Source organism: Clytia hemisphaerica, unplaced genomic scaffold (genome assembly GCF_902728285.1).
Source record: "Clytia hemisphaerica strain Z4C2 unplaced genomic scaffold, Clytia hemisphaerica genome assembly, whole genome shotgun sequence".
Classification (NCBI taxonomy): Eukaryota; Metazoa; Cnidaria; class Hydrozoa; order Leptothecata; family Clytiidae; genus Clytia; species Clytia hemisphaerica.
In genome coordinates, this window is record NW_027103917.1 from 1739987 (window position 1) to 1752589 (window position 12603).

Genomic DNA, 12603 nt, shown 5'->3' on the forward strand with positions numbered 1-12603 from the left:
TCAAGTATAAAGAGATGTGATGAATGGATAAATTAATAACTTTGCTCGTTGATATCAAATAGAAATATCAAAGAAAAATCTAAAATTTTTTTTGCAATTTAATTAGAAGAGGAAACATTTTTAATTTTCAAACGATTTAAGAAAATACATATTCAGAGGAATTTATCAAGTGTTGTTGTTATTTAAAAACATATTATATTTGAAATAAACATAATTCCAATGATCACAAATTTACAACAGTTCACAATTAAGCAGCAGGTTTGGTCTTCTTGGTCAATTTGTAAAGGAAGAATAATCCAACATAGGTTCCAAGGTTGGCTAGTACAATCTAGAAAAATTGGGTTCAATGAATATCAATCGATAATATTGCAGAACATTCTTCATTCTTAGAATTAATAATATCAGAGAAGACTATTTTTAATGTTGTTTTGCGTCAGGTTTCACTTCCTGCACTAATATTCCACCACTGCTACTTTTCTAGTGGAAAACCAGAACTCTGGGTAGTTGAAAAAATAACTTCAGAACGGTAGGCAGTTTCATATGTTAACACAACATCTTCTGTACCTTTAAAAAACAGCAGAAAAATCCTGGAAAAGTCAGTCGAATTTACCTTAGTGCGAGAATTGGAATCTTATGCAAAATAACAATATGGGCACTACCCTACCTTTCGCTACCCTAACTTTCTAGAATTTGGTTTGTAGGGTTGAAAAAAGATCACTTCATGTTTTTAAGGGAAAATTACGAGAATATTTTTCGGTAAAACTGATGAAAATTAAAAGTTTTCACTTAAATTATGAATAATAAGATGAAATTCATACATCTAATCTGCCACCGGTTTTCCTGAATGAAAAAAGTTGGACAGGATTTTCTTCACCCTGTCTTCACATAAAAGATTCTTACATTTCTACGTCCTCTAATTGTGTCATTGTTGAAATGGAATTTCCAGCCAGTTCTAGCGAGTTGTTCTGCTGTCAAATGTTCACCCATCTTTCTATAATAAAAATTGGATATAAAAAAATCTTTTGTACCAATAAGAAGGTTTGTCAATAGGAGTATCATAATTTGTCTATTTCAGTTTAGGTAGAAAAAACTGTTCCTGTTTCTATAAACTTTCTTTGATAGTTAGCTGGCACTGTAGATTTCAAACAAGTTAGTTCATGGGATTCATGGGATTTTTGCTTGAAATATTGAATTATACCAGTAATGCTTCACCCACAACTAAATTGGCGCATTTTAGAGAATTTTTTTTGTGGTTGACAACCATTTTTTGCAATAGAAATTTTTTCATAATCCTAGAGGCTTTTGAGGATTTTTAGTAAAAATTACATTTCGCGGTTCAACTAATTTTCACGGTAGACACCAAAAACCGCAAAAATTAGTTCCGCAAAAATTAGTTAGCGTATTATGTGATTATTTAATAGAATATAATAGAATACAGCCAAATCTTGTACAGTAGGGTCATTTAAAAAAAAATCTTTTGCCAAAATTTATTTCACATTTCCCATTTTTACCCTACACAAAAAGCGTGTTATGCTCTTAAAAGAGTAGGCTAATTTATTTGTAATCCTGTGCAGTCAATTAATCTTATCCAACATAGAAAGAAAGCCTCAAAACAAAGATGAGCATACTCGAGAAGAAGATAAGAAACAAAGATCCAGAACATCTCAGTCGAAAACAAGCAAGAGGCAAAAGAGTTTAGCTATGCTAAAGCTGTATCCAAACAGACGAATCAACAATCAAATAAAGTGGAGAAAATATCTCGAAGAGTCGACAAACAATGAAAAATCCACAGCATGCAATCTAATTTTCCATGGAATCAAAGAACATTTGGAGGATCCTGAGAATACAACGAAAATATACGACAATAAATCTATCAAGTACACAGAATCCTTGGATTACAACTGGGTATCCAGCTCCAGGACATTTGAAAACACACAGAGGATTGGAGTATTCACGGAAGAGAGAGAGAGGAGAAAGGGAGGTATCAACCAATCAAGATAGTATTCGAAAATGGGCTAATTCCATTTTTAAATCATACAGGGGTATTGACGAACTTTTCCAGGGGGTCTGACTTAGCCTGGAATGATCCACCACGCGATTATTTCTTTCTTTAGATTGGTCCGAACATGTTCGGACCAGCTTCTTCCGAAAGTTTCTACTATCCTATGTGTAATTTCAGGACTTCATGTTTTATATATTCTAATCTATTGTTTATTAATTGATGTTGAAAATCTTCATTGATATCATTAATTTAATTATTTATTTTAATTAATATTCATTCTTAATGTAATTATTATCATCAAAACCCTTTTCAATGATACAAAGTTCAAAACATAATGGTCTTCATTTTATTTGTTTCTCATGCCATGCGCGTCTTCTCACTCGCTTGCTATCGAAGACCAAAAACAGTGCATTTCTCTGTTCATAACTTCTCATGAAATTGTCTCCTTGATTTCCCGTCTTCAATGGACTTTCCTCTAACATATATCTTTGAGAAAAACCAAAAACATTGACCTAAAACCAAAGCCGTAAGAAGCCCCAGCCATAAGAATGGAATGACAATCATTAGAGTTGATTTACTTTGAGTTAGGTGGCAAGCACAAATATCTTCCTTTTGCGTAGCCCGACTGACTCTCAAAAATTGAGTAGAATTGAGTCGGTGAGTTGGTAAATTTGTCAGACTTTTTCTGTCAATGACGTTTCCTTCGTTCAAAATTTTATTATTGCCGATTTTTTGCGAGCAATTTCTAGCCCATTCGCGGCATTTTGACTTTGTTCAACATTCAAAGGTCATAATTTGAAACCATCCATAACACGCGGTTGTTTTGGCTGCCGGCTGGCTGGCAGTTTCCTTCAAGAATACACTCCAAAAAGGTTAGTAGTAGTAGGTTGGTAATAAAAATTTTTGAGTTTTCTTTAAATTGGTCTTTGAGGCGGTAAAAGGTAAAAGGGCGTTAACTGAGGCGACAGGAGGCCCAATCGCGTGTATGTTTTGCGTGGTTTCAGATTATGAAGTTTAAACACTGTGATCTTTGACACATAATGGCACGTGTAATGATAAACAAAGTTAGAATGTTGCGAATGCGCTAGAAATCACTCAAAAAAATCGGCTATAATAAAATTTTTGAGCAAAGGAAACGTCATCAAAACAAAAAGTCCGAAGAATTTACCGACTCTCTGACTCAATTTTACTCAATTTTCAGGAGTCGGTCGGGCGACGCAAAACGAAGATATTTGTGATTGCTGCCTTATTTTCTGCTATTTTATATGCTCATTCACCCTGGGTTTCCACAATAACTCACATTGGCATTTTGATAGGTGAAAACGAAAGTGGTTTTCCTTTGTGAATCGTGCGTTTTTATTGGGTGAGATAAACTCAGCTCTAGTTTTCCGACATGCCTCTAATTCTAAATTCAAGATGGCGGCGCATGAGGGAACATGACTTTGTGAAAGTTTAAACAAGAAGGAATTATGATTAGATTTAAAGGTTAAAACTCTTTATTTTTCTCTGAGTCCAGACAGGGGGGGGGGGTCACGCAGTTACCCCCATGACATGATGATGAGTAACTGCAATTTTCAAATTTTTATGCTAACACCACCACCCTTGTAGTTACTCCACTTTGGAGTAAGTGTTTTTGCTCTCCAAAATGCACATACCACCCCCTAAAATTGCCCTACAGCATTTACTAAACTTACGTATCAAGAAAATATACCAGATACGCAATTCCCCACTCCTAGGAATACTTTCTTAAGCAGTTTTAAGAGATTCAAAGTCAATAATATTCCTTTAGTTTATATGCTTTAAATGACTTTCAAATTATCTTTCTAAATATTCTGCTTTGAAATAAAACTGTTAACCTAGTTGTACTTAAATGATATAAAACTGGACAAATAAACAAAAAGAACCATAATAAGGCTAAATATAAAATGGAAAACAATTACTTCTCTAGAAAAACACTATATATAGTTTAATGTTTATAAATGACAAATATGAGTTTCAAAGATCTGATCAAATGTAAATTTAGTTATTGTTTTGCTCCTTTGACTTTTGATTTTTTCGAGATAGATTTCATTGCCTCCCTCTCTTTAGTTGTGACGTAATCATTGAATTTGTGGTTAGTGTGTACACCTCTGTAGTGATCCTTGGCATTGTATGTCCAAATCGGGGCTTAATGAGGTCAATAAGCTGGATAAAAATTAATTTTTATTTTAATGTTTTTATCTTTTTTTATTGAATAATTGATGTTATATTCCAGAAAAAAATTGTGAAATCTTTAAATTTTAGCTGCAGTCAGCTGCAGTTAGTACAAAAAATAGTAACAGAAGTTCCCATTTTTTAAAGAAGGACCACCCATTTCTGCACTTACTCCACTTTGGAGTAACTGTCTTTCAGATTTTCAATTATTACACCACCACGTAGTAAGTGTCATAGTGTTCACATAGTCACTAATCGAACTCAATCGAACGATTAAAGTTTGATTAAAAAAATTAATTGAACTCTAAGATTTTTTAAAAGATTGTGAGTGTTCGATTAAGTTCGATCAATGGGTTTCGGTTCGATCAGTTCAATAAACAAACCAATTTTGTTTGACAAGTTTGTGCTGCTCCGCCACCATATATTAGCTTCTTTTCAAAGCCAAATTCGGAATGTAAATCGGGAAATTACTTCCGATAACGCATTACACACTTTTCCTCTATCCTTTTAGCGCCAGAGGAGGTTTGTTGTGGCATAGTATTCCGTCACTCAAACGCGCCCGAAATCGTAACAGAGGGGCTACGGACTTTATTCCGGATAGACAAATATCCGGGTACAATAAACGTTAAGCTGTTAACAGTGGTAAAAGCAGTTTTTTTCTGTGAGACGGAAAATTTCTTAATAGAGATATTTAGGTATACAGTGATACCCGCAGGCCATGGTTGGGGCGAAGGGCCCGAAATTTTTCAGATTTTTTACCCCCTAGATTGGCTAGAAAGGCACCAAAATTTGTTAATTTAAGAAAACTCAGAATTTTCTTAAAATACCTATCATACAGCGAAAATATAATAATATCTATCTAAAAAAGGTTAAAAATAAAAATATATGAACGTCATACTATGCATACATAACTAAACTGTAAAATCAGCCATAAACACAGTTTTAATACAAGATTTCTTTCTGATGGAATTATTCTAGAGAATAAAACCACTATTTCTTGCTAAATAACCATTGCTAACTGAGACGGAAAACTTTGACAAAAATTTTTGTGAGACGGAAATCCGTCTGAGACGGAACAACTTTGATCACTGTGTTAAGTCCAGGAACTGTCGAAATGGCAATCGCGTGTCAGGACAAAGTTTTTGCAAGCGAGGGAAGATATATGAGGATTTAATATCATTGAACATGAACTAATCGAACTTTTTACTTACTGAACTAATTGAACTGCTATTGCTTAAAAAATTGTGAGTGTTCGATTAGGTTCGATTAATTTTAAACTTTAATCGTTTTATGGAGTTTGATTAGTTCGATTGGTTCGACAAGTTTGATTGGTCGGGTCTGGCTTAGTTTGATAATGAAAAGATTCTACAATTCTGGGAGAGTCTATAAATATCCAAAGGTTTTTTGTTTTCAATGGGAAAAAGTGGCAAAAAGGCAACTTTCTTTACACTGAAGGTTCGGGCTGATGTGGTTTTATTTTTTTGTGGTCCAAACATGGCAGTGTAGACCTAAAGCTCTAAAGCAGCATCTAATAACATGAAAACCAGAATATGATTCTTCAATGGGAATCAAAACTATAAAGTGCACTTACAAACATCAATTTGTCAGATCTAACAAAATTAATAACCGCACTGTCATCATTGACAATAAAACAAACAATTTTCTGTCAAGAGCCTTGTAAACATTCCAACAACTTCCATCGAAATGATCTATCACAGCTCAGTCTACCATTTTTAGCGCGGTCTGAGGATTGAGCTGAGAACGCTCCGCGAACTCCTGCGCGGGTGACAAACTTCAATCTGTCAATCATTTTCTCAAGCGAAGAGTATGCGAAGCGATTCTAGCTTTACGATAGTGCCGTGGGTCATCAATGGATAGTATTCAATTATCATTATCCCTTTATTTTCATTCCTAGAACTTTTGCAAAAAAAAGGAAAAATAGAAAAGTTGTATTTTTTACTGCTCTATTCACATACTGAATTTGAAAGATCTTCTATGTGGCGTTTTTTTGCAAACTTCAAAAAACTGATTTTTGTCCCGCCTTTGCGGGACTTTGGCTTAAGTGCTTGAGTGCAGCATAGGGTACAAAGTCCAAATATGCGTTTCCCGTAATTTTTGTATGAACAGTTAGGTCTAGAGTACCCTGCCCAGTTGGCGACCGAAATTTTTTGATTCAAATTTTTCACTTACTTTTTACTTTTTTGAAAATCCTTTTCGACCAACGGTTAGACAACTTTTAACATGCTCTTCGTGTTTGTTTTGATTTTTTATTTGAGGCGATCTTCTTAGAATAAAAACTTTCGAAGCGAGCGGTACTAGTGCCCAGTTCCCGACCGACGTACCAGTCTGCGACCGATCGCGAGAAAGAAAAAATCAGTGCTCTACTTGCAGGTAAGGTCGTATTAATTGATCAGGATGATAAAAAACTCATAAGCTTTCCCGTATTACATTTATTTACACTCGTTCTTTTGTTTTAAAATAGCTCACTTACATTTCCCTTCGGCATGTTTTTTTTCAGAATTTTCTTCTTCAAGTCGTCATTTTTTTCTAAAGTTTGTTTTTGTTTTTGTTTTGAAAGTGGCGGTCTATGGAGAGTCTTCATTTGATAAAAACGCGGGAATTTTTTAATGTCGTTTTTTTTCTCTTCGCGTCTGGAATTTTTTTAATCGCAATGTAGAGTCTTCTTTTTCATTTTTTGAGTTTGGTCGGTCGCAGACTGGACGTCAAATTTCGAAGCTGATTGCGTCAATTTTTTTATCAATATTTCAAACGAAAAAAACTGTATCGAGCTGATTTTTACAGAAATGCTTTCTAACATATTCATCGTTTTGGACAAGTATTTTTTGGAGTGGGAGTTTGAAGCGTTTTTTCTTACGAGGCTTTTTTGTCCACAGGTAGCCATTTTTTATTTTTTTCGAAAAATCCGGGTTTTTCATGTGCTTCCGTACAAAGTTGGATCTTTCGGATTCTACTCGTTCTTTTCTAGAACTTTTTTTACACAGTACGGGAAATAGGTCAAGGCAGATTACTACCAAAAGAAATTTTCCAGAGGTTTGTTTTTGTATGACTTTCAGTGAGGCTGGAACTTCGATTTTTGAGGATTACGATTTTACCAGCTTTTTAGCAATTTTTGCCTTGCTGACCCAAATCTCGCAACCTCTTTACCTTAAAGGAAGATCGAAGTTAGAGTTTTTCAGCGTTCCGAAAAAAACGCAAAGCAGAAATTTTTTCATCTTCACAGGATCGATTCTCAACAACAAAATACATTATTTGGTCTTTGGGTTTGTTTCTGACGTTTTTCCTTCAAAGAATATCGATCACTTTCCTTTTCCCCTTGAGTGCGCGAGAAAAAAGTGATTAGCTGGCATTCTCGCGCGGGCAAATAAAGATGAGGCGGCAATCTTGCACTGAGGGTGCTACTTAGTTTCCGCCCTATTTTGCGCCAACAATAGAATGGTCCAAATACGAGGGTATTCCAAATGATAAACGATGTCGTTCTGTAAGTGTTTGAAAATAAAGATACAAATAGAATATTTAATATTATTAACTTATTTATTTTTAAGTATTTTTGAGCTCAAATTTAAATATCTGGTTAAATAACAAACAAATGATAGCAGTTCTGTTGTTCCTCAAACCCCCGTGAAAAGTTTTTTTGCCGACTTAGCTATTTTACAAATTTTGGAAAAGAACTCCCATAGGAATTCCGATACATAACCCGATTGGTTCATTTCGAAACGGCTTCAAGAAAGTCATAATGGCAGCTAACTTTAAAAGTTTCTGAGTAAATGTGTGTAATTTATTGATGTTGATGGTTTGTTGATTCTTTAAAGAAAAAAGATAACAGGTATAGCTTTTTCTAATCCTGGAATATCGAGGTTCCAGCTACACTGACTTTTCTGGGTTCAAAGACGTTCGGTCGCCAACTGGACCGGTCGCCAACTGGGCAGGGGACTCTATACTGCATGGCCCAAAAACATGCCCGAACATGTTCGGGCCATGCCGTGGCTGGGTCGTAGCCTGGAGCTGAATATTTACCCAGGAATCAGTCATTTGATTAAGATTCCAGGCCCAACAATCGAATCGCAATTATTTGATCGCGTTGATTACATTATAATTGGTTTGATCGCAATTTTTGTTCGATTGACACTGTCTGGAAATTGCCAAGTGGCCCGAAAAAAAAGGGAGGTCATCAGTACACAGTAGTCTACACCAAATAAGTGTTCGCTTCCCAGACCCTAAGAAATTAGATTGAGCTAAAAAAAAACAGAGAGACACTAAAACCTTATGCCTAAACATACCTTTAGAATGACTTTCTACTGGAACTTTGATAAGGACGGGACGTGACAGGTCAATTCAACCACTTGAGCTGGTGCTGTTTCTGCGAGACTTTCGATTTTAATTGCCGTGTCCGAAAATTTTAGATGTAAGCAAGACTTTAAATTCTAGACAGGCTAATAGCGAAATAAAGCCTTTAACTGAATTATTTTTAAAGCTTTGATCGTATTTTATCAATTGGAGCTTCCTTGAGTGATAATAGAAAAAATTGGTCGAAAAAGTTAAGAAAATTCTTGATTTCACCGAAGTAGAAAATTTTTATTTACAGGTCTTTTTACACTTGATTTGGCTAGCAAATACATGCTGGATAAATTCAAAGATTTCGAAGCAGTTTTAAAAAGCTACAATGCCGGCGAACGTCGGTGGAGAAAAATTCGCCAAAATGTCGACGCCGCCGCAAATTTTTTTTCCACCAACGGCCGAAGACCTACGCCAGGGGCCGAAGACCTTTAAAACTTTCAAGTCGTAGTTTTCCAGCGGCCGAAGACCTACATTAACGGCCGGAAATCTGAAAATGTGCAGCGGCGACGGGCGATAATTTGTAATTTTGACCCTTTTATGTTTAGTCGATTTTTTAAATGTTTTAAAGTTTGAAATTTGTCAAAGAGGGTCAAAACAGGCCAAAAAATGTCTAATTTTACCCGTTTTTCTCCAGGCGAATCCCCTGAATTTTTTTTTCTCTTAAAATTGTTTTACTATTTCTTTTGAGTATATTACATTAGAGAAAGTTTCAATACATGCCTTGGCTAGATCGAAAGATATGGACTGGTGTTACTGATATGAAAACAGCTTCTCAATAGTAATTCCTTATCCGAGCTCTTTAGGATCCCCTAATTCAAAGGCCCCCTTAAAACGCTATTTACCTCTTCATTCCATAAACTGGAGATGTTGAGGAGCTTGAAAATCGTATAGAAAATTACGACCCCTCTAGGTTGGCGCTACCCGGCACTACTCAGGAGCTATAGTCTAAAAATACATGGCTTGTAAGGAGATTCGCTGCTAGTGAATAGGAAATACTACCTTAAAGGAAGAAATTTTGGCGGGAATTTAATTTGGCGGATGGTCAAAAAAGTTTTTTCAGAGGGAATTTAATTTGGCGGATGGACGAAAAAACTAAATTTGGCGGTCGCTTAAAAATTTAATCTTAAGATGGCGTCAAAACAGCGAAAAAATAGCAAAAACACCTTAAAAGAGATCATATTTTCAAAATGTTTAATTTGGCGGGAATTTAATTTGGCGGATGGCGGAAAAAGGAAATTTTGGCGGGAACTTAATTTGGCGGATTTCAGTCAAATCCGCCAAATCCGCCAAATTTTCTTTCCGCCAAAATTTCTTCCTTTAAGGTACTACATAATTCAAAAAAATTAGTGAAAAGTAGGTTATCATAACTCTTTATATATGTTTATTTCCGTGACTTCTTGTAGGCAATTTTCGTCTTGAAAATATCTTTCTTTTGATATATAATACTTGCATTATGCTATGGACAATTTTTTTTTCGGACATATTTTCCGGACATGTCAGGTTTTAAACTGTCCGAAAAAGTGGTTTCCGTTGTCCGGGTTGATAGGGCTGATAACTCAGTATACCCTAAAGAACATTTGTGCCAATTTTCAGCTTGATGGCAATTTTCTGCAGGTCTCAGGCTAATAGGTGAAGAAGAACTTTCGAAAAATGCACGTTTAAATTCGTAAGCATAACAAACTTCATGGTATTTGAATAAAATTTCAACACAATAAAAATATTTCCAGCAGTAAAAATCTCTTAAAATTTACAGCATACTGTTACATATTTCTAGACATTGAATTTTAGCTTAAGGGCTCTGATCATAGTGAAAAATCAATTTCAGATTTTGAAGGTAAAACCTTATGTTTTCGCTTCTTTGACATGTTTAGGAACAAACTGCTTTTTAAAAAAATGAATTAAAGTAATTACATCATGAGTAATTAAGGAATAAGTGTGGCATGGACCTTAATAAAACGTCATAACGACGCTATTCACAAAAAAGCTTAATCTCCTTAAGCTTAAGGAAATCATTTTATTGTTTCAAACTTTTTTTAAGTTAATGATAAACAATTTCTTTATTTAGATTTTTTCGGAAAAATTTTCTATTTGGCTACATCCCAAGTTATACCTTTTTTCGTATGGAAATTTAGTGGAGAAAATTGCCAAAAATGAGGTTTTTTGGAGATTCTAAAGGAAAGATACTTCCACAAAAATTTTCCGAAATTGTATTTTTAGATACTAAATACAAAATAGATACATCACCTGAACCAAAAAAAAATTCTAAATGTTTGATTTTTACCTAGATTAGGGCTTTGAAAGGTGAAATACTCTTCTTCGAAAAACTCTTCGTTTTCTTCTTCATTTAATTTTTTCATTTCAATTTTTCGATTTTTAAATTCTAAAAAGGTAGGTTTAACAGGACATATAAAAAAAGTTATACACTAATCTTTTTTAAATGCAGAAATTGCCATTTAAGTTGGTGTAAAATTGAAAAATTGGGTCCAGACAAATCTTCTCTTAATCGAAATCTATTGGAATCAAGCTATGAAGTAATGAACTAAGAAAATGGGGGAAAATAATGGTCCATTTCAAACTTCATTGTCCTAAGTTAGATATTTTGACGAAAATGTTTGACCTACATTTTGGGGTTACTTGACCTAAATTTTGGGGGTCTTCATAACCCGACATAAAAAAGTCTGTCATATTATATAAAACTTTTGTTTTGTTTGTACTTTCATAACATGAGATATAATTGATTTTAATATTTTTAGCTTTTACGACAAAGAATACACGGGTTTCGAATTAAATCTGGCGCGAGAGAAAAAATCAAGTAAATAAAAGGAGCGATAAGGGGAAATGCCTTATAAAAGGTTGATAGATTTCCTTTCTTCTCTTTTGAGGGGGTGGTTTTCAGGGGTCTTGAATACCGTCATACCGACAAGATTTTGGGTCAAATACCGTAATACCGTCGGTGAAGGAAGCCTAATACCGATACCGATATTATATTTATGTTTTTTTTCTCGAAAATAATGAATTTTAAGTTATCAAATCTATTGTGTAGTAACAAATGAGAAATTGTACAAACAAGTTTTGTACTTTATGAGGCCCCCCAATCAACCCTCAATTCAGGTATTCACGCACAAATTTTTGCCAATTCACGTATTCACGGGCGAAAAAAAACATTTTTTCTTTTACATCTTTGGTTAAACGATTGTGACCTTATTGGGCTAAACTTAACCTTTTTATAGTCTCTTTTAGACAGATTGACCTATTCTTATGGGATGGGCTGGAGTTTTTACAAGAGACTTCACTAATTGGTTATTTGAAGTAATAGAGATGACGCGTTCTTTAGAAAAAGTAGCGAGAGCTTGTAAAAACCCCAGCTTGTCCCATTCTTATACCAAAGATTTTCGCCAATAAAGTTTTTTGCTAGTTTTGTGACCTTATTCTCGATATCGTCCACTTTTTAAGGCCTCTTTTACAGCTATTTGAGCTTTCATAAAGCAATATTTTAGTTACTTGCTTGTTACGGGAGGCAAATGCAAAAATAAGCCTTTCCCCCAATAATTTCTTCTTCGCAGACCCATAAGATGTCTTTTTATTGAGAATTAATTCAAAATCGAGGTTTGGGCCAATCATGGTCTGAGGAGCCGTAGACTTCAACACAAATTTTTCAAGAATTTTCGCTCTCCTTTGTTATTGAAAAACGGCCTTAATACGCTATTGTTAGCCAAGTATGCCTTGTTTGGTCATACAATTTTTGATTTTATTTAACACTGACCATTTGTTGGCAAAAATATGGTACGGCGAGTGACGTACCTGCCGTACCCGGTGCGGCGTTCCAAGAGTTACGCCCAAGAAAAAATTTAAAATTTAGAATGCCTAGATTGCCTGAAAACGCATCATGTGCATCATGATGTGAATAATTTTTTAATCGTTTGATGCTGCACAAGATGCTTTTAGAACTACTGGATGCAGTATTTGCATCACAAAAGTTGTCATTAAAAAAATGCACCTGCAGAAAAATAACAAAAATTGTTTAGTTATCGTAAAGTTTTGCTTATTTTGAA

At 34.7% G+C, this 12603-nt stretch overlaps 1 long non-coding RNA gene across 1 annotated transcript; it reads right to left on the reverse strand.

Moving 5' to 3' along the window:
• Nucleotides 1-161: 161 nt before the first annotated feature.
• On the reverse strand, nucleotides 162-8601 carry LOC136809555 (uncharacterized). Its single transcript, XR_010846988.1, has 3 exons — nucleotides 8494-8601; nucleotides 901-991; nucleotides 162-328 (listed from the first exon to the last, which is right to left on the reverse strand). It is a non-coding gene; the product is annotated as an uncharacterized lncRNA (long non-coding RNA).
• Nucleotides 8602-12603: the final 4002 nt, after the last annotated feature.